The 23,983-nt window shown below is 40.4% G+C and overlaps 1 protein-coding gene across 2 annotated transcripts in view; it reads right to left on the reverse strand.

Moving 5' to 3' along the window:
• Positions 1 to 23,983, reverse strand: part of PINX1 (PIN2 (TERF1) interacting telomerase inhibitor 1) — a 76,211-nt gene that overhangs the window by 1,525 nt on the left and 50,703 nt on the right. The window lies entirely within an intron of this gene.

Raw genomic sequence — 23,983 nt, forward strand, 5'->3', positions numbered from 1 at the left:
TAAAAAAAGGAAATGCTGGTGTCACTATATGGGTTGCACCTGGTTGTCAGTAATGTGATGAAAACATAGGTGTGGAAAGGGAGTCCCTTTATGATGAAGAATATAAGGACTATGCCTTTTTAAATTTTAAATATTTTTACTGATTTTTAGAGAGAGAGGAAGGGAGAGGAACATTGATGTAAAGATGTGAGAGCAGAATATCAATTGGCTGACTCTAACGTGCCCCGCACCAGGGATCAAGCCTGCAATATGGGCATGTGCCCTGACCAGGAATCCAACCAGAAAGAGATGACACTCAACCAACTGACCCACACTGGCCAGGACAGGACTATGCTTTAAGGAAAGTCAGTTTTTAGAATAACTTTGCCCACAGAGACTTTTAAAATAATCAAGCCACTTAACAATAATGCTAAATTTAAGTTTTCATAATTACCAGGCTTCTTCCTTCATATTCACTTATTCACATAGGAAGAGACTGGTCAGTCGACCCTCTCATGTTGAGAGGGTGGGAAAAGAGTTTTCTGAATGACTGTTTCCAAATTAGGACTGTATAAGTTAGTCTGAACTTGGCGGAAAGAAACTCCAACTTTATTACAAACCAGCATGTATAAATGGACCATGCATTTTCTTGATAGAGCAGAACTTAAATGTGGGCTCAGTGGAATCAAAGTAGCATCACATTTGAAATTCTGGCAGAATCAATATCATATAAATGGACAACTGGATTTTGAGTGGCCAATGCCCTAGAGATCTCTCACCAAAGGGTACCTTCCAACAACATCACACCTCATCTAATCAACACAAACCTTATTTTACCCAGGCCTAAAAAAAAACAAAGTCTGTGGTCAAAGTTTAAAATTTCAAAATGTAAAATGCAGAACGTGTGGAATAACCGACTGGGCTTTGGAAAGAAGTTTAAATGTTACCTATCTGCATTCAATTTTGGCTGGAATCCCACCAGGTAATTTTGAGAAAAATTTAAAAATAGCTGTCCCAGGAGACAAAAACAAGGTCACGTAGTCTTTCTGTTCTTCACATGTGGAGAGAGCTGAAATGCCGCGCGGCAGAATGGAAATCTCCGGGCTCTGTTGGTGCGAGGCAATCCCAGTTTGATGGACAAGAAAGGTCTTGCCTTCCCCGTAAGGGCACAGCCACACACAGTCTCCGTGAAGGTGGCCTGTTTATGTAAAATAGGTCTCATCTAGTTTCACGGCATTAAAAGGAGTCTGTCAGCTCTCCTGGAGTGTATTTGTGTCTCAGGAACTCAAATTCAAGTGATAGTCTATGGCTCCCTACCTTGCTCACCTATTAGTCCTGCTTTTCAGTTAAATCATGGGAACCAATTGCTGGTATTAATCACACTTTTCAGTATTAGGAAATATAAAACAATTTTTGAGTCACCTGTTGAATTCAGAGGGCCTTTCTAATCCCAGAAAATAACCATGCTCATAATAACTCCTCCAGTGGCAAGGACTGTAACAACCATGCGCCACTGCGCACCGGGCTTAGCAGGGCATGGAGACAAGCAAGAGAGGTGCCAGCACCTGAATCGTACTTATCCTGAGGAAAGTGTAGGCAGAACAATGACTTGCTGGGGAGAGCCCTTTAATGCCAGGGGCAGCCGCCCTCCCACACTGCTGCAATGTATGTTTTAAAAACCATAGAAACAAAGGAAGAATAGGACGTACTAGTAAATCTGATTCCAGTAGGAGCGATGCCCAGGACTCATATTTTACAAGCTCATAATTTATGATTTTATAAATCATAAACAGTTTTACTACTGAGATTATAATCCCTGTGTCTATATTCTTGGCCATGAATATGAAAAATGTACACCTTTCCAAGAAAAGGAGTACTTTTCATATCTACTCTCAACTTCAAAGTGAACAGGCACTGAGAAAATCACCAGTTACTTAGCATTTTAAAACAGAGTCAACTTGCATCTTCCCACGTTTCCATTCAACACATAACACATAACATTCAACACATAACCTCAAAAAAATCTGTAATACCAATATGACTTTCCCTACTTTGTAAACTGTGAGAATGTTCCAATTTGCTAACAGTATCCTAAAAACGAGTAAAATAAATTTACAAATACCTTGAAAACTTTCAGTTCCATACAAAATACTATCAAGAGACGTGTAGTTAATGCATGAATCATCTTACAGTTATCTAATCCAGTCAAATCAGTAGGTTAAGTTAGGTAACTCCCAAGGTCCCTTGAAGGCCTACAACGTACTCCTCTATGAAAAGACATTTGGGTTGGCCATTGCTCTATGATCAGGAGAGACAGAAGGGACAGCGAGGCAAGATAAGCAGGCAGCAGGGATGAGTTTGGTTCACAGACACCTATTACCCCAACTGTCCAGTCAGGATGCAGAAGAGATAGCAATGAACTAGAGTCTAGCCCAGCCGTGGGCAAACTATGGCCCGTGGGCCGAAAAAAGACCGTACCCTTTTATGTAATGATGCTTACTTTGAATTTATATTAGTTCACACAAACACTCCATCCATGCTTTTGTTCCGTCCCTCCGGTTCAGTTTAAGAACCCATTGTGGCCCTCGAGTCAAAAAGTTTGCCCACCCCTGGTCTAGCCACATGGAAAGGATATTTTCCATCACCTGAACGAAAGCATACAGACAAGAGCAGATCCAGTAATATCACTTAGAGAGCTGGATTACTGAGTCAGTTTTAAGAATTTGTTTATATAGATGCTAAAATCAATAAAAACAAAAAACTGGAGAGACTATTAACTGGAATACAAATTTATTTTAAACTTAAGTCCCGGAAATCATCCCAACACTTCTAAGACAGGTGGTAGAAAGCTGAAACTTCTAAAAAATGATAATCAATCCCCACTTTGTACTTCTGATTTGAAGATTCTCTTTTTATATACCTTGGCTTAAAACTCTCCACTGAGCCTTCACAGCCCCTAAACTTGTGCTCTCAAAAGGCAGCATGTGGGGAACATGCTAATGGTGCTCTCTGGCTGGAACGGAAAATGTGGCGGGCTAAGGGAATGCATAACCCGGCAATGTCTCCCCTGCCTTTTATGCCTCCACAGCCTGAGCTTCTTCAAGTCCTGCTCAAATGCCAACAGTTTCCCTTGTTGTCTAGTATGGCACAGGCAGGCTGTGACTTGGGTACAATGAAGGATAAAGGTGGGCGAGTCTGCACGAACAGGAGCGAGGGCTCTGCCTGTGGAAGCCAGCAGTTCTTTTGCTGGCCAGGGTGTCCTGCCCCTCAGCTGGGCAGGAACATGTCACATGTAATGTGCATGTCCAGGACCAAGCAGTATACCTGAGATGAAGAAGCTTTTCAAAGAGCCTAGTGGATGAGGGGAACTGGTGAGGAAATGAGCAAAACCGTTTTTTAAATATCCCCCTAGATTTGTAATATCCACTATTCTATGTCCCTTATCATTAATTATTAAAAAGACCCAAACGCACTGTTAGATCCCTGAAGTATTTTCCACATATTATAGAAGCGACTCTTTGTGAAATACAAATAGAACCAGCTTCTGTGTTATTCTAGAAAATGGTCTCACAGATTAATCTTGTCTGTTCTCAGCAAATGTCACAGTGTTCTCATTTCTTTCAGAGCTGGTGAGTGTAACAATTATGTGTTAAAAAATACTGACAATGGATTTCCCCAATTACAGTGAGGGCCTTAATTTCTCCCCAATCAGTAAATATTCTGTGGGTTGGAGCTTAGGAGGACCTGTTCCCACATCAGGACTCTCAGGTTTAAAGTCACAGGAGCCCTGCAAGATCGCTCCACTCATCACATAAGAAACTACCCTCTGTGGCCACACCTTGGTGTGCCGAGAAAGCAGCTGTCATCTCTTAGACGCCTTTAACATGCCAGTCGCTTATCATCATATGTCATCTTATGCGACGCTCAGAGCAGCGATCTGAGAGGCATCCTCTCCATTTCTCAGAGGTAGAAACAGACTCGCCCTTTCTCCTTCCATTACAGCACACAAACCTCCAGCCTGCATCACACAGACTCACTTGTCCCTGTTTCCCTATATAATTGGTCATATAATCAAGGGACCAAGGTCCACACTCAACTCTATAAGGACACAAGTTAACTGATGTAAAAGCTTCATGTAAAAAAATGTCCCCAGAAACAGACACTACTTTCTAAACAGAAAACCGCTATTAGCTAGTTTGTAATCCATATAAATAAAATATAGCTTAAAGCCAGGTGTAAGAGTTTGCATTTTGTCAAATTAGCATGTGGATGTACCTGGCAAAGTGTGAGTGCTTTAAAGCAGGAAGTAAAACCAAAGTCCACCCTCCCACCTAAGGCAGGACTCTCTGCCAAACAGATGTCGGACAACTTCCACCTGGGCACTTCCAATACCAACTGTGATTAGTTGGTGACTTGCTTTGTCTCCGTTTTCTCCTCAGTAATAGGCATATTCAAGTGGTTTATTGCTATACACTGTATGAGTGTAATGTCTAGAGCCAGAGAATCCTAAAGTCTAAACCTATTTCTGGCAACTCTGAATTACCACTGGAATTGGGGGTGGGTTAAGGTTGGTGGGGGGAGGGGGGGTGCAAAGAACACAAGACCTTGCCGAGAGAACTCCTTAAGACGTCAATTATGATGTATCATAATCATCTCAGGTGTCTGAAAGATGCCCCCAACTACGCATGCCAACTTTCCTCAAATGTCTACATAATTATCAGTCTGTTCTTTGTTTTCTTTAGGTATTCTTTCCAGAGGCTTTGCAGCTCAATGAGCATCTGCCCAAGCTCTTCTGGGTTCCTCTGTGTCATTCAAACATGTGTACTGAGATGGATTAACAGTAAAATGCCCAAATAAAGTAGACTGTTTTATGATTCTCATTAGAATGTTGTTAGTATCTTTTGGACAAAGAATTCAGTGGGGCATTTGGGGCATATGCACCATTAATATAAAATCTTACTACTTATAAGCATACCAGTCCAGGGATAGGTTTTCAAAGACAAAACCTTTCATCTCACAGCCTTTGTCATATGTCAATGCTGACCTTAAGTGACAAGGTGATTGAAGCCTTTTGATTTCCATATTAAGATACAGAGATCATGTTGCAACAGTAATCCTTCAATGAACTTTTCTCATTGAAAGAAAAAGTAGGCACCAAGAGCTCAGGGGTAATGGATTTAGCAATTGGGGTTCTTAGCTCTGAGAGCTCTTGCTTGTGATGAACAAATACACACCTCCACCCCAGCCTGTCTGTTGTCAGCTCGGACTGGATTAGTCTGTGAAAAATTAAGAAAGCTTGGCAAGTGAGTAGTCTGAAAGAACATCTTGTGTGTGTTTCAAACTTTATAGCAGGATAGTTCTGACAAACATGAATTATGTCTTGACATACTCCTGGGGTTTAGACATTACACCTATTCACTTTGGACAGAGATTAATTCAGGTAAAAGTGATTTCATGACTCATCAAGCTGAGGCGAGTGCTGGAATGTGTGGGCACCAAGCCTTTGCTGATACAGGGGGCAGAATGGGCTGATGGAGTCACTAGTTATGCGGGACTACAGTGCTCCTGCAGGTCCTGTGTATGTAGTCAAGTGCATCATCTCCTTGAAGATCAAGTACAAAATTGTCTCCTTCAACAAGTCCGAATCCCCCCCGTGGAATATCCTCATGTTCACTTCCAGTGACTAGTAATTAGTTACTTCTATTTTCTGGTTTTGTATAATTTGCTTTGTAAGCATCTTCCCAAGGCAATTTTAAGTTCCTTGAGACAGAGACAATTTCTATTTCATTTATATTGGGCACATCCTCTCTAATGAGCAACAAACGTATGAGTGCTCAAGGAAAGCACAAGAAACACCAAGCCCAAGCAGATCAAGATTGGGAAGCACTCCCACTGAACCATAAGCCTTGTATTTGTTGGCACAGATGTGTCGGCACGCCAGCGAATGACTAGAAGGGGTTTGGAAGGGCAGGAAGGAAAGAGAGAGTCAACGTTCTGCAGTGGATATTCTTCCCATTCAGATAAAACCATTCCCTTCTCATCAGATGCCACTTTGCCTCCTGGTGCAAACTGCTTCTCTCACTGAAGCAAGTACATCTGAGTGCCTTCTGGTGTGACCATCCCATTACTCCCTGTGGGCTTAGTGACGCAGAGGAACCCAGTCAGACAATCCATACATTTCTCCTCTGGTCTGTTATTCCAGGTTGGCATAGTCACCTCCCTAGAGATGAGCAAACTGGAAACAAGTGAGGTGCTGTGATGTACGGGAAGCGCCATGTTCATTCTGTGCGACTGGCGGAACACAGCAGTAGAACAGCCTGTGGGCTGGACTGTTCTTGCCATGAAAAGGAAAGGCTGGAGAGCCAGGGAGTTCCAGGGCATATCAGAGGCAAAGGTGGGAGCTCATTCTGAGAAGGCAAACAGGTGGATAAGGCTCCACCAGAAGTCCCAGTAGCCAGTTGTTAAGATGCAGCATACTTTATGTTTTGAGCTGAAAATATGACCTAGGAAAGCTTTTGATTCGAGGAAGTCATTAGATGGGTTTGCCTTCACAGGTTGAGCTAAAGCAGTGACCAACACTGTTCGTTAGAAAGCAGGGATTGTGCCACTATGGGGGCATTTCTTCTCTTGCTTTCTATTTGGTTTCCCTATGATTGAAAACATTTGGCACAAGAAGCTACTTTTGCACTCACAAAAAGTTTATTCAAATGTGAAATCTTGTGGGGTTTTTTTTCAAGGTATCTATCACTCACCTCTGGAGTTAGATTAAATACACAGTCTCACTAATAACCAGCCTTAAGAGAATCTGCCTGGGAAACACAATCACTGTTAGTGCTAGCAAGCTTCACAAGAGTTAAACACAAATACAAAACTCCACTGATTGAAGTGGGGGCTAAAACCAAAATATAGTAACAGAACTAGACTTATGCAGCAACTCAATTGGAAAACGCCTTCAGAAATGACAGGTGGATGTGTGTGTGCTTGTGGGAACAGGTCTGGGAACCCATGGCATGTACAGAAACCCACTCAGCAGGAGTTCCCGGAGGTTCTCTCTAGAACAGGGTTGGTAAGCTAGGGCCCAAAGGCCAAATTCAGCCTGCTGGCTATCTTTGTACCCCTTGCAAGCTAAGTATGGTTTTTATATTTTTAAATGGTTGGGGTAAAAAAAAAAAAATTGAAAGAATATTACATGTGAAAATTATGTGAATTTCAAATATCAGCGTCCATAAGTAAAGTTTAGAATTTCATCAGTAAAAATATGTGGAAATTTGTGTTTTTTCTCTAGTATATAAGTAAGCACAAAAACTGTTAAGTAAATATTTGTTGGATAAGTAAATGAATACATTTATTATGAAATATGATCTCTTTTTTGGAAATGTTCGATTCACACACACATACACACACACACACACACACACACACACAGAATTGGAGGACTTCGGGTTTTGATGAAGTGTCCCAAGGTCTTAATGAGCTATGCTAGTAAATGGTGGAGAGGCTGCTAACTGCTGTCTGATTTCAAGCAGCGAAGGATGACAGACAAGCACAAAGAGAACTCTCAACACCCCATAAGCACGCAGAGATACCTTTCTAACAACTTGGCATTAGACCTTGGCTGGAATTTACAAACTCGGACAAATGAACTGGGCATCTCAGGGATGACAACGGGGAAGGAAAGAATATCTTGCTTTTCACTGGACACTAGCTAGTAGAGAAATACAAGCAATGCCAAATTCCTCATATGAAGGCCAATGCTAACAAAGCTGTTCATTTTTTTTTCCACTTGCCTAGTCAGCTGCTCACATTACCACTCATTAAGAAAAGCCAACATAAACATGTTTTAAGAGGATGGTTCTCTATGGCAACAACTTCTCAAGTAATTGACAGCAGAACTACTGACAAGAGTCATACAGCCTCTGGGGGAAAGAGGGGAAAGAAAAGAGAGCAGGTTTCCTGCCTCCCTGAAAGGTCCTACCACTTGGAAAGTTGCAGTGACTCATGTGACAACATTTCACAACACACTAGCCATTCCGAGATAAACGAGGCTTCCCCGAAGCCTGGAATGATCAATGTGACATGGGCACCGACTTTTGTGGATGAATCTAAAAATAATCCAAATTGACTACATTTTATAATTCTAGGTCAACTGGTTCCCTTCCCTGCTCTCTGGAGGCAGGATACATGACTTTTAAAAGTAGTTAAAGGCTAGTACCCATATCTCAAAAAAATAGAAACAGGGGCCAACAGAGGGTCTGTCTCTTCCATCTTTACTTCACAGGAAGCCTTGAAAATTCCTTCAGAATCATGACAACTCAAATTTAGGTTCCTTATTAAAGAAAACATGGCATTTTTGGAAGATGTTAGAGAACCTCATATTTTGAAAATAGGGATGGAGTATAAATCTGGAATGGTCCGGATTGTTTTTAAAAGAAAGGTATATTAATTTAGGCAAGTAAAGTTACAAACAGAAAAGTCCCCTTGCTCAGCTTTTGTATACCATATAAGATTAATCTTCACATAGACTCTTTTTAATTGAGTAGAAATCAAAGCAGTAAATAAAACCATTTGAAGGAGTAAATTTGATAGGGCAAAATATTTCTATGTTTAGAAGATATTTAAGTTAGTAAGAGTAAGTTAAATTCTGCACTCATTGAGTCATGTAATAAAAGTAAGTTATACAATAACTTAAGATATTGAGATGGCTGAGGTAAAAAAAGATTTGGCCAACCAGTCCTTCATTAACATCCATTGAGCAGCTACTGTTTACCTGACTGAAGCAGGGGCCTAGAGACAGACTATAAAAAATAAAAAAAATAACAACACATTGGGAGAATTTAGGTGGTGTTTTTGTTTTTGTTAAAAATATGTTTTTATCGACTTTTAGAGAGAGAAGGGAAAGGGATAGAGAGATAGAAACATCAATGAGAAAGCAACATCATCGATCGGTTGCCTCCTGCACACCCCCCCTCACTGGGGATTGAGCCTCTAATCCAGGCATGTGTCCTGACCAGGAATCGAACCGGTGATCTCTTGGTTCTTGGGTCAATGCTCAACTGCCGAGCCACAGCAGCTGGGCAGAATTTACTTTTTGAACAGACAGAAACTAAAGTAGATAACCAACTATAAAACAACTCCATTCAACAAAACCCCTAACCAATTAAATCGAGATTACAATTCCAAAGAGCTCATAAAAAACATTATTACTGCTATTAAATATATAATCGTAGTTTTACACAGCTATAATATTTTATAAGCAAGAAAGATATTAAAAGTTTAAGCAAAAAAGAACAAGTAATACTGCCTCTCTACCTGCCCAGAATACAAAAAGATTCCTTAAAGCAAGACCTGCCTCTTGTCTGTCTAAGGCTCATCCTCTGTGGAAATTTGATCCCCTATGTCACAGTGCATCTTAAACTACCGGGGAAGAAGTGCCTTTGTTTTTTTCTTTTGAAAATCTACAATCTATTGGGGACAAGATTTTTATAAAATACAAACTTTTTTTAATTACTAGGAAAATAAAAATTTTAAGACATAAAACACAAGTTCCAATGTATAAAAGTTTCTAAATGCATACTATCAATTTGTGTCCTGGTGTGTGGACCATATCTTGAGTGGTACTGGTATAAAATATTAGCTACTGAAGGAAAGTAAGAAAAGTGCTAAATTCAGTGTAGTAGAAGTGACAGTGACCTGGGCATCAAAAAATCCAGGTCACATCTGACAGACTGTGTTGATCTTCAACAAGTTATTGGCCTTTCTGGGTTTTAAAGTGAATAATTTGCAAAACAAGAAAGTAGGACTACACAGTGATTTTTTTTCAACCATACTGTAGTTTTAGCACACCTTTCTTCAAAGGAAATCTGAAACAGAAGGCCAATATGTAACACATCAGAAGACCTGTGGTTGATGTGAGACTGGGGGAACCCAAAGCTCATGTCCTAACCTCCTCGCCCTTTGTAAGACCTTCAAGGCATCTGTGAGAAACTCCTAGGGCTGTGTGGAATACAGTTTAAAAAACAGCCATGTTTTAAAGGTTCATTGCAATTCTAACATTCACTGTAGCCCAGATAATTTCATAGCACTCACCAACAGGGGACTAAGAAGCTTTCAACAGTAAAACTGGACCTTTGCTATTATATAATACACACAATTCTGAAAGTTGTCATTAATTGTTGGAATTCCAACCATTGGCTGTCTGTCAGAACTGTCCAGTGACCAGTTTCTCCTGAAAATGGTAGCAAAATATTAAGTGTCGCCTCCTCAATACTATGAAGTCACATCTCTGATCCAGATGACAGGATGATATCAAGATTTGCTGACTCTTCTGGCTTTACCTGGTGAGGCTCTGAAGAGGACCAAGATGGGAGATGGTAACACCCAAACCCACGTCATCAGAGTCCCCACCACAGTCACTGCAGACGACAGCATGAGAAAAAAAGCACTGCTTTCTCACTAACCACCGGCCGCGCTCTAACCTAAAGGAAGGTAATCTTCATCCTATTTTCATTACATCACGGGATGGAAATCTGGGAGAATGTTATTTTTGCTTTTCTGGCAGGACAGAGGGTTGGAAGGAAAAATGAGCCAATATTTTACTCTTCTCCTCCAACACTGTGCCATCTGTGTATCAATTTCTTATCATAGAAGCTCCTAAAACCATTTGCCTGATCTGTCAACAAACAAAAAGCCAAATCTAATCCTTTCAGGCCAAACCTATGTCCTGGTAAAAGTCTAACCAAACAGAACAGCCCAGTGACTTAGAACTCTTGGGTTGTTTTGATAGTTCCCCCCATCCCCTTCTTTTTATTCTTCTTTTTAAATGAGTGTCTTATTATGAAGTCATGCTTGTTGATCTAGAAGACAGCATTTTTTTTACTGGTACTAAAACAAAATGCAGTGACCCACTTTCTCCTTTTTGGTTCTTATAGAAAGTAGAGGCAGGCCCCCGAACCCTGTTTGAAGTCCTTGCTGCCAGGAGATGGTCAGTTTATGTCTCTTGTCCTAGGACAGGAAAAGGATGCACTCTCGGCACCGTGTGCTAGGGAGAGATAAGACCAGAGATTTCTGTCCTCAATACCTTATCAGCTTTTCCTGCTACTTTCCAGAGCAGACAGCATTATGACTGGCAATAAACTAAACTAGCTGAAGAGGGGGCGGGTGTGTGAGCAGCTTGGGGACTGGAGGGAGTGATGTAGGAAGGGGTGTAGGACGAGGAAAAGAGATGAGGCTTTTAATATATCTTAAAATGGTCTGGCCCAAATAAAATTGCCTTTAAAAAGAAAACACGTTTTCTATCTCCTTTTGTTACAACTTCAGCAACAGGGATAGAAGTTTTTATAAGAACTTCCTTTCTGGTTGGAATGCACCAACACTTTCCTTGCTTTGAGCCCTGCCCATAACTGCCTTGTGTTACTGGCTCCTGCGCACGTAGCACAAGACCGATTTGCTGTGGGCGCCAATCCGCTGTGGGCGCTCCGACGGGAGGCCCATAGACCACAGGCTGCAGAGGGAATGCTTCTTCTGGGCACATGTGCCTCCATTTAGACAACCAGTGTTTGCTGGGGCCAGGGCACTCACAATTCCATTTCCATATTGCAAAGGAATGAGCACAGCTATGAGTCACCCCTCCAAATTCACTGAGGACCTCTTCATTCTGCAACAAATCACACCTGTGAATCCAAGAATTATACACTGTGGAAATCCTGGTCTTTTGGGAGGTGGGAAACAAAGCTGCTGAAGAGTCTAGACTAAGTCGGTAAATTTAAAACTAGTTATGGCCTCAGTTCTTTCTACTCATGCTAAAGCAATACAAACTTGGCAGTCTTCTCTTACAAACTTTTTTTTATCATGAAATCTTTCAAACATAAAAAAAGCAGAGAAAATAGTATAGTGAACCCGATGTACCCATTACCCAGCTTCAACAATGATCAACAGATAACCATTACCAACTCTACTCTCATTCATTCACAGCAAATCAAAGATACCATAAACTTTCATTATAAATATTTCAGTATGTATCTCTACAAAGTAAGATTTCTAAGAAAAATCCATAACTATAATAACATTATCACATGAAAAGATTAACATGAAAGATTTCAGAGAGGAAGGGAGAGGGAGAGGGAAACATCAATGATGAGAGAGAATCATGGATCAGCTGCCTCCTGCACGCCCCCTACTGGGGACTGAGCCCACAACCCGGGCATGTGCCCTTGACCAAAATTGAACCTGGGACTCTTCAGTCCACAGGCTGACGCTCTATCCACTGAGCCAAACAGGCTAGGGCTAAGTTATTTCTTATTACAAGTTATTTGAAGCAGGTCTAAATACTGTGATTGAGTGATATGTCTCATTTCTTTTGGGCAACAAGTTTCCATCCTCTCATTTCAATTTCCTGTTGATGAAACCAAGTCATCTGTCCTACAGGGTTCTCTCAGGATCTGAATTTTCCTGATTGGATGGACTTATAATATGGGTTAAAATGTTCCGCGTATATGTACTGTGAAGTTTCATCTAGGCAGGGGTGGGCAAACTTTTTGACTCAAGGGCCACAATGGGTTCTTAAACTGGACCGGAGGGCCAGAACAAAAGCATGGATGGAGTGTTTGTGTGAACTAATATAAATTCAAAGTAAACATCATTACATAAAAGGGTACGGTCTTTTTTTTTTTAGTTTTATTCATTTCAAACGGGCTGGATCCGGCCCGCGGGCTGTAGTTTGCCCACGGCTGAGAGGCAGCCTTATTTTCTAATGTAGCATGTTGCTTTATAAAAATTGGGATGGATTCATGGTTAAGTAAGCTGGAGAAATAAACCTGTGCTATTCCTCTCTTTGATTTAAAATGCACATTATCATCCTAGTTGTTAAACTTCAGAACTTCCCAAACTTATATCACTTTGAAAACATTTTTGGTATAACCACCATTGATATCCTGTGGAATTCACATTGTGCTGAGCCTACTTTGAGATTTGCTCACACAGATATTGCCATGACCTGGATAAAATGTGCAACTTTTTTTATTATTATTATTAAATCTTATAGTAAATCTTTGATTGACCTTGGTCTTTCTAAGGGGGTGGGTTTTTACCATGGGCCACACATTTTATGAAAAATGGCAGATACCTGGGAAGGAAGTGAAAAGAGGACCAGCCAAGCATTCTGTTATGAACAACCAGCTTGCTAGATGACTCTGGGAGAAGAGGCTAGCTCCTCCCTAGATATGCCATTATTGAAATGGGAAAATCGCTTCTCGGGCTTAGTCAGAAAATCACTCTTCCATCTTGGAATGGAAGTTGGCAGAGAAATAACATGTCCTAAACCATGTGAAGTATGTATGGATAAAGTTTTAAGACTTCCTACTATCTAACCATATTTCCTTTTTAGTATATGCAAAAGCAGGAAGAGCTGCATAGTCTGTCCAATCAAATAACCAAGATGAAGAAGAAAGATTTTGATATTGAGTTTTCTTTAAAAGTCTGTAAAAATTTCAAACAACAGGATAGTGAATAATTTATAATATGATCAACAGGATAAAAATGGGCCTGGCTGGCATGGCTCAGTGGTTGAGTGTCAACCAATGAACCAGGAGGTCACGGTTCGAGTCCTGGTCAGGGCACATGCTCAGGTTTCAGACTCAATCCCAAGTAGGGGGGTGTACATGAAGCAGCTGATCCATGATTCTCTCTCATCACTGATGCTTCTCTTTCTTTCTCCTTCTCCCTTCCTCTCTGAAATCAATAAAAATGTATTTTTTTAAAAAATGGAGAACATAATCAGGAACTAATGGACATATAACAAAATTAAAATTTAAGGAAGCAATTTATAAAAATAAAATGAGACAAATGAACCCGACTGTGTGACCAGCTGGTTGAATACCTACACAGAAATTCCAAATGAGTTTAAAATACCATAATTTGACTGTACATAACCTAATGTGATATATCTTAAGGACAAAACAAAATGGCCAACCCTGTCCCCCCAAAACACTCTCTTTCTCTTTTTTAAAAAAATAATCAAGTTATTGGTGTTAATCTGTAACTATTGTGTATATACTGGGAAATAAACAGATGAGTAATGTAATATTTTAATGCTGTTACTGTGAGTAAAGAAAAATATTAATGAGGTTAAGTCTTTGTAGCCCTGAATTTTAATTGGCAATATGCATATAAACTCATATTTTAACATTAAAAAAATTATAGTTCTATCCATGGAATAAAGTCTAGGAACAAAAAGCAAACTGGTGATAATAAGTAACCTTACTTGCTCAGATTGTGGTTTCTAAACATCATTTACCACCAACTAAACCAGGGAGAAATGGACTCTTAATCTGGGACAGCAAATGTAAAAGGTGGGCCTGGAAAATCTTATGCTAGGTAGGAAGAAGTGATCAAATACCATTTAGGGTCTTATCAGAAGAATTCAGGAACTAACATCAAGAGGCTTCTATGGGCAAAGATGGAAAATTTGATCCTCAATGAAGATAATAAATGCAACAAATTGAAACAAAGCAAGTATATTTCAATCCATGAGTGACAGAAAAAAAAAAGGAAAACTTATTGGTAAATAAAGGAAACAAGTAAAATATTTATTACTTATATATTACCTCAGGGTAATAAAATAGTAGATATGCAAAAATGTCTCTTCTAAATTTTATTCTAAAAATGAAGAGAAAAGGAAAGAGATATAGAGAGGAAAATCATAGATTGAAAAAACTTAAAAAGATATATCAACCAATTGTTATCTATGACCCTTATTTGGATCTCATTCAAACAAAGAAACTGTAAAGAAAACCAAAATTTAGGACATTTATAAAAATTGAAACTCTGAACACTTACTGATGATAGTATGCAATAATTATCAATTTTTATATAATAATGGTCTTGGAGTTATACATTTAAAAATAATCTTTTAACTTTACAAGATATTATACTAAGGTGTTGAAATATTTATGGATGAAATATTATGATTTCTGGGATTTATTTAAAAGTAACACGGAGGGGAGAAGTGTGCAGGGTAATTGCCCCTCTCTATCCACCTTTACAGTCTAGTCACATCCTCTACTTGTTCCCCCAAAGGCCCTTGGTTTCTTCAAGGATTTGTATCTTTGCAGATATGGTTTTCTTTTCTCCTTATAAGGCCTCTCAAAATGGCTGACCTGCTGCTCCTTTATGGTACCACACGCGTGCCACCTTCTTTAATCTCTGCAGGCTGAATTATCACCACATAATATCTGTCATGTCCCAGACCTCTGGCACTTGAGGCCTTTGCGCCAGCTGATTGTGTGCACCTCTGACTTCCCAACTAGACTATGAGCAGAGATTGTGTCTCATTTAATCATCTGTCATGCAACAATGCCATTGGACAAACATCTGAGCTGAGTAGAAAAAGGAATTGGAAGGGTCTAGAACAGGGGGACTAGAAAGGAAGAAAATGATTAAAATTATATTAGTTAGAAGAATAATGATGAAATAATAAGAGATTACACTGAAACGAGACATGTTCAAGACAAGCCTTGTAAAGACACTAAGTCAGCTGAGCCTGATCTTAAGGTTTTAAGTCATCCACTAGCTGACTAGAAAGCTAGCTCTGTCTTGGCTCACTTATAAATTCAGTTCATAGAGGACTGATTTTATCCATTAATTTTAAGGAAGTGGCCTCATGGTATCAGCCTATAGATCTAGATCCTTACAAGGACAAAGGAGTCTAAAATAAACTGTAACCAATAATGATAATGTCATATACATCATGATTAATCCAATCCTGAGTAACTGGGGTCCATTCAAAACCAAAGTAATATAAATACCATGCTTTTGTTTCCCTAATAATGTATTCACCACCTTAACTGGGAGGGATGGAATGAGTGTGAGCATGATAATCTAAAATTAAATGATCGATTTAACTGAATGAATAACGTCATTGTTTAACTTTATAAAGTTTTTTTTAAAAGATTTCTTAGGATCGAATGTTGGAAGAAATAGAAACCCCACCAAATCTAGGTTACTGAAATCAAGACATAAAATAAATTTAAGCTCTAACTAGAAAGCTATTTGGAGTTCAGGCTCACAAAATGCTTCAAAGCCAGTCAAATAAAACTTAAAACCTTCATATGACTTTAAGAGTCATAATGGGAATTATAAAAGGAGTCCTGGACCAATGTCAAGGGACTAAAGGGATTGGAAATTGGTTGTCGTAATTGCTACTACTTTGCTTCAAACAACTCTTTCTGATGCAGAAAAGATAAACTCCTCAACAAAACAGATGACAAATTAAAACCCAACCATTTTAGCCTTGTGCTGTTTGAAGACACTGGGGCTGTTCTAAGAAATAAAGCTCAGAGTGAACTTCCTAGAGGCTCAGCTGGGTTTAGACAAGGACTAACAGAACCTTGAAAAGTAAAGAGACTTACCAGCACTCTGATACTAATAAACAGAGAACTTATATTTTAAATCTTATGAAAGAAAAAAATACTTGGGAAATTTCTGTAAAGTTTTGTTTTAAAGATTGAGGTTTAAAATTTTTTTTGATTATTTAAGTTGGTTCAATGGAATTACATAAAATTACAATTTAATGATTGATAAGCATAAAAATATATTAAACTACACAGAGCTATTAGTGAAATCATACTAATTTAGGGCTAGGTTTCAACTACATATATTATTTTATAAAAGGATTAGCCTAGCAAATGAACAAATCAGAGTCCTCAATATTTTACTTTAGAACCAAAGTCTACAAAACACAAGATTCTTAAACTCCTTCCAATAGTGTTTTGATGATAAATTATCCAAATGATTTAATTACAAAATAGTTTGAATTACAAAGAACTGCTAAGGCTAAGGGAAGTACTTATTTAAATTACTTAAAAGAAATGCTTTCAGGTAGCTTCAAGCAATTTAGTAATGCTCATTTATATACAAACATTTGCTGTGCTAATGACAAGTAGTTCTTATCAAAGTAATCCTGTTGTGATAGCTTAAAAGGTAGGGTTGAACCTGTTTTCTTCTTTGGAATATAGGTTCCTAAACCACAATCTTAAATAATAAATGTAAGAAAATTTTGAATACGTTCACAGCTCTGAACAAACAAGTGTTAAAAGACCAATTTTTAAGGACCCGATTTTATGAATGTATGGCTGCTTGTTTATGTATAGCTACACCAACAGGAGTTGGCAAAAGTAGGTTTACAGTTGTGAGTATGGGAAACAGAATTTATTCTTGTATTACTGCTTATTAATTATTGTACTATTTTCCATATGAACAACTGTAAGCCTACTTTTGCCCACCCCTGTAGCTATCTATCTATGGGTACACTCCCCATGTAAGGAAGAAGTAATGTATACTATAAAGGAACACAATGTCCTGTGAATAGCTTTCCTCCTTAGCTAGATAAATGTTTGCACTTGTTGCCAGGCAAACCAAATTAAAGTTGGTAGGATTAGTAACCTGAAGATTCTGGGCAGGGTAGATCACTAGAAGATTAGGGATTTTGTATGACAATCATGGCAGAACTAGGACACAGTGAATAGCAAGATGAGGTTATCCATTTTATCACTGAAGGTGCCCAGGTTCTACGTGACATGAAATGTTGGAATGTTAACTTAGGTAAAGTAGCTTCCCCAGGTCAGCTTTACTGTTTGTAAAAATAGAAACCCCACTAAATCTAGGTTACTGAAGTCAAGAGACAATAAAGTTTAAGTACTTGTTAAAAAGCTATTTGAATTGATGATTCTAGTCTTTTTTTCTTCACATTTTCATTAATCAAAAATGCCTTGTAAATTACCCTTCATCATTTGTTTGTTTCCTTGTCAATATAGTTAGAGTCATTAAAAGTAATTAACCAGCTGAGTTTTCTGATGGCCAGAAAAATCTGTTATTTTTTCAGTTTCTGTTGTTTTCTAGTAAATAACTGTGTAAATCTGTGACCATCTGATGAGAGAGGATAAATAAGTTAGGTACAATTTAACAGGTACCACCATACAAAGAGCCTTACATTTTAGGTGAATTTCTTGGGGGTAATTAAACCTGATAATTAACTGCCCAGGCCAAGTCTGTGAATGGCTTCAACACTTCCTGAAGTCAACAAAAAAGTGAACAGGGCCTGATGTTACTCCTTTCTCCTCACTTACATAGTCTGTTCTGTGACAACATCTTTTCTGTAACACCAAGCAGCTCCTCTGTCACTGGTAAACAGGGAACAGTTGACAGTAAGATGTGGAAGTTGTGTGACTTTTCTGAGGCCAAGGGAGCCAGGATGGTGTAAGTATAATCACACTACCGGAAGAAAGAATACACCGCCAAAACCTCAGCTTGGCTACAGCTCAGGCAGGAACCTTCAGCTCTATTCTCAGAAAATTAAGATGGGCACTGGTAAGACTTCCTTTCCACTCAATGTATATTCACTTACCTAGCACCTCACGCCATTACGGTTAACTATTTTTCTAAATATTTCACCCGATGCTTATTTAACCTTTTTCATGGGCCCATCCATGTTTACCAAAGCCCTTTCGCTTAGTCTGGTGCCACAGTGAATGCTATGCTGGGCCCCCAGACCTGCCCTTCAGAACTAAAGGGTTTGCTCCCCCGGGGGCTGGCAACTCTCAGCTCTCAGTCCCTCTCTGGGAACAACCACCAGGCCTAGGGTCACAGTCCTATTCCTGGGGGTCAGGGGGCTGGACCAGTGACTGAAATGCAGGTCCACAAAGGCCCAGCCTCCTGCAAAGGCCTGGGGCAGTTTTGAAGAGGTCCCTGCTATTCAGCTGAGGAATGTGACTACATCTTCTGCCCCATTCTGCTTCCTCCCACTATTTCCCAGTTCGCAGCCAGTAACCCTGAGAGCACCTCCCAATGCACTCCCTACATGCTACTCAATGTCCCTTTTACAGTCTGCTTCCCAAGGAACCTACCAGCAACAGCACTTGCATGGGGATCCCTCCCCAGAGCTCTCACCTGGAAGCAGACTGCATTAACCTTAGGCTCACTCTGGTCCTTAGTAACTCAGCACCTATAAGCCAATGTGTTCACTCTATTGTTTATGAGCATTTTTAAGATCCCCTAAGTTGCCTCCCTGGTCTGAGTGAATTTTCTCTTGAGGTAAGAATGTGTGTGTGTAAGAAAGGGGTGGTGAGGACGCCTTGGTAACAAAAATGCACAGATTTTAGCAACATACCTCTTACTCAATTTTCCCCTTTAACAGGATTTCTGCAACATGTAACATTTTTAATGAACACATATATTGTGTTATGGCAAAAATGCCTACATTTGTCATTATATTTACATTTTATATTTGACATTAGTACTTCAGAATATCTTACATTAACTACTGTCTTTCAGATTATGTTGTGAGTTTCATAAAGGTAGGAACAATTTTTGTGATAAAGAGCCATGAAAGGGGGGCCAGCAGGGACGGTAATTTCTGTTATAAAAAGATTCAGTGTAAGGTTTCTTTAAAAAATGAATGCATTAAAAGACACTATAAAGATGAAATCAACAAAATTCAGAATCTGAAAAATTCAAGGTTTCTTTAACAATAACTAACTAATGCAAGGGAAAAAGAGAGAAGGAACTGGAACTGTTAGGTTAAGAGTCTAAACACATTAATTAACTGCAACATACAGATCTTGTTGGATCCTGATTCAAACACACACACAAACTAAAAATTTATGAGACAACTGGGGAAATTTCAACACTGAGCCCTTAGGAGCCCGTGATAGACTAGATTTTATGATATTAAGAAACTGGTTAATTTTTCAGGTGTGACAATGATACTGCGATAGTCTGTTTAAGAGTGCTTATCTTTTAGAGACGTGTAATGAAATGCTAATAAATAAGATAAGATAGAATAACATGATATCTAGGAATTGCATGAATGATTGGGGAGAGCGTGGGTGGAATACAGCTGACACAAAACTGACCATGAACTGGACCTTGTTAGGCTGGGAGTGGGGAGGTAAGGACTAGCATTAGTCTCTCTACTTTTATTACATTTTAAGCTTTCCATAATAAAATGCTAATCTAATACAAAGTGAATGAATGTCTGCTACTATACCATTTTTCCTGGAGTGCAACAAGTAACCCAAGGCATTTGTACATAAGTGAAAGTGATCCTGAACTGGCCTAACCGAGGCTGACAGTTCCATTATCATAAGAAAAATCATCTTGGGCTCCCACAAAAGAAACAAGGCGGAGGGGAACCCGACCGAGGCAGAAAGGTAATCCCATCTGTGCGCTGACTCAGACAGGAACCGAGAGGCTAGCAAAGCGGTGTGTTTCCCATATGAGATCATGGATTGGCCACCAGCAGCTGCTACTAATGTTAGAACAGGGTTTTTCCCTGAAAGGGTCACAATTCCTCTCACTAGCAAAACAGGAACTGATCCTAACAGGAATATTATGTAATACCAGGGAACTGAGGAGATTGGGAAAAGCAGGATGAGGGGTAAGAAGAGCTACAGGATGACAGGATGAAGGTGGAGGCGGGGAATGGAAAAGCCACTCACAGGCCCTTAAAGGGACAAAGCCCAGGACAACTTCCTGCTGGCCTCACCCCTTCCAGCCAGTTCCTTCTTTCCCTCGATTACCAGACAACTTTTAGGCCATCAGAACATGACAAGGGAATAAAGAAAATCATCTCCTCCATAGTTAACAAGTAGAACTGAAGGGCTCCTAGGTAGAGAGAAGGAAAAGGGGCCAATGAGAGGGGGCAGCATACTGGACAAGCTGTCTTTCCTTGTAGAGAGAGCCATGGTCAAGCGAGGGAATACCACCAATCACAGGCCCATAAGCAACACGCTTCATAGGCTTAGTGGCAGAGCTAAAAATCCTAGCTCCTAAAGAGACAAATGTGTGCATTTTTAAAAGGTTACAACATAGCATGTACATTATGATCCTGCTCTTGACACACCAGGAAACAGCAGACAGACACCAGTTCTACCACACCCACACGCCTCCCCATGCCAGGGTTTTAATTATGGTTATCTCTAGGTGTCTGGATCATGGGTATTTTTTTCTTCATGCGTATCTATAGATAATAATTTTTCTACGGTGAATATTTACTGCTTTTATAATAAAAAAGTCATCTGAAATGAAAAACAACAACAACAAAAACAACAAACTATAAGCTGGAGGCACAGTGCTCTTCTTCCAGGATAATCACATTTGGGTCAGCCTGCTGTTGTGCCCAGGCTGCAGGTGCTGGCCTTTGTCGCTGAACTAATCACAGGAGGTGGCATTTCTCGGTTCCCTCTACCACTCCACACTCTTTCCCTCATCCTTTTCACTTCCAGAGAGTCCCAACACCTCTCTGAAGGTTCTTCCTCATTAAACCCCACCAGCATGTGTCACAGGGATTCTAACGAGGCCGAATGAAAAAGCCTTCCAACACATGGGGGTGACAGGACAAAGTGGCCAAGTAAGAATGAAGGGGGCTTATTGGGAAGACACGGCTCCAGGGGAAAGGGGAAGGGGCTTTGGCAGATGTGGATGAGCACACAAACAAGGATTTCACAGCATCAGGGGAAATGTGAAAAAAAAGTTGATAGAAATGGCAATAAAACGATAGGCAAGTGAATGGACAGTGAGTGGGAAGGAAGTAAAGATATGACTGCATGGAAAGCCCTAAATGACACCAACATTTTGCTAGTTAATGTTTCCTACTAAACTGACCAGTATCCACAGATTTGCTCCTCCCTTGAGATTTTGTTCCAGTGACACACGCCATCATCTATTCTTGCAACTGCCCAAGCCAAGTCAGAGCCTCAGTGCTTCCACATCCACTTGGACCCAAGTCCTGGGACATCTACACTATCACCCGAATCTGTTCCTTTCTCTCCAGCTCTCTGCCACAGCGTTGGCTCAGGCTTCCTACGATTCTCTGGGCAATGCTCTAGAAAAACAGCCTCTTAACTGGATTGCCTAGTTAGTTCTGCCCCTTTCACCCTCATTCTTATTTTCTTATCTCCTGCAGCCAAAAGGATCTTGCTAAATTGCAAAAATAATCATGCCCCCTCTCCTAGGCTTCGAGTCTCTCAGTTGCTCCCAAAGGCAGGCTGAGATTATGGTCTAAGCTCCTAGCATGTGTTTTAGTAGGGTTCTCTGGGACCACCCTGTTAGGCCCATCTCCAACACCTACCCCAAAAGTCAAAACTAATTTGTAACAAGACTTTCTTTTCTTTTGATAGCAAACTGCCCCTAGAGTATGTTATGTGAAGCCGAGTCTAAAGGTTCTCAACCCCTTTTAGTGAAGAACACATAACAAACACATATAGAGCATGCAAGGGTAAATGTATTGGTGGCAGCTGCAGGTGACCAGCCCAGGGATGTCAGTTGTTCCAGGCCCCACCTGGCCACTTCCAGGGCTGAGGGAATCCATATCTCAGCACACCTGCAATCCATTCCTGGCACACTGGCTGCTAAACAGCCTCAGAAATAAAGCCGGCTGGTGAAACTTACCTGTCAAACTACCATTTGAATTTAGGCTTCAACACAAAGATGGAAACATACTGTATTTCTTTAAAAGGACGTGTAGGGTATTTTTGTTTGCGGAGTCCCAGCCTCTCTGCCTTTGTGGCTACCCCCACTGCACTTAGGGAATCTCCTGGCTACATATGATTTTCTAGTAAGAGTCTGAGTTTGCAGCTAGAAGAAAGGCAAGAGTGGTGATGGCCTCTCTCTAGTCCCCGTCCAAGGCAAAAGGGCTTGGCACTGGCATGGGGTGCTGCTGGTGTACTTGCTGGGGACCTGGTGGAAATCCTCTTCTAGCCTGGCCACAAAGAATGTAGCTGTTGGAAGACCTGTGGCTCCCAGGACAACCTCCTCCAACCTCAGTCTCTGCAGAGGTGCCCCTAATGCCATGCCTGGTGTGGTGAGAAACTCCCAGCTCCCCGTACGGCCGGGCCTCCCCTTCCTCCCCTCTAGCACCCAGGCCAAACAAGAGATAGCACTGAAGCTTGTTTATATCAGACCACACTCTGAGTCTGAGTCTCTGGATAAGCCCAGTTATCAGAGACCTAGACGATCAGGCTCTAATCAGAGTTGTGCAGACCCTATAGAACATGGCTCACGCTTTGTCTCCTAACATCCTCCCTGGCACACTGAACCTCTCCTTGCTCTTCAGCTTCATGTTTGTACATGATGCTACTCGAGCTTGAAAAACTCTTCCCATCTCTTCCCTAACTAACGCATTTGTCCTTTATGGAAGGACACCTCCTCCTGGAAGACGAGAGCCCACCTGAGGGTTCCCATGGGGTCATGTGCCCATCTCCAGTACAACGGTTACCAAACTGCACTGAAATGATGGGCCATTTCTCTCCTCCATGGCACTGTGAGCTCCCTGGAGGGATGGACCATGACTTGTCTTTCAACCCACTGCTTTCATGGGTGCCTGACATACACACAACAGATGCTCAAGACCAATTTATGGAATTAATGAATTAAATAAAGCAAATTTACAATAAAATAATTTTAGTGATTGAATTCATGAGAGATTTCCAAATGGCATGCCATCTGCAGACCAAAGGGACTCAGGTTTAATGATATTTTTTAATATCTTCAGACTAACAGTTGTATTGACAGGTGAATGGAATAGAAAACAAGAACTAATGAAAGGACAGGATTGCTTTAATGTTGTGATATATGGCCCATAGAGTGCACGACTCTGAATTAGTAAAAAAAGGTATTATATGTAGTGTGCGCATGCATAGTATGTGTATGTGTGTGTGTGTATACACACACATATATATATCGTGGGGGAAAAGTAGGTTTATGGTTGTAGGTAGACAAAATAGAGTTTATTTTTGTATTATTATTTATTAATGTATCATCCTATCTAATAAAAGAGAAGCATGGTAATTAGCCGTACCTCCGCTACCCTCCCCATTGGCTAATCAGGGCGATATGCAAATTAACTGCCAGCCAAGATGGCGGCCGGCAGCCAGGCAGCTTGAAGCGAACTTGAGGCTTGCTTGCTTCAGTGACGGAGGACTCCAACGTTCCCCGCCTGCCGCTGCCAGCCTCT

Source organism: Myotis nattereri (genome assembly GCF_964212035.1).
Source record: "Myotis nattereri genome assembly, chromosome: 5".
Lineage (NCBI taxonomy): Eukaryota > Metazoa > Chordata > Mammalia > Chiroptera > Vespertilionidae > Myotis > Myotis nattereri.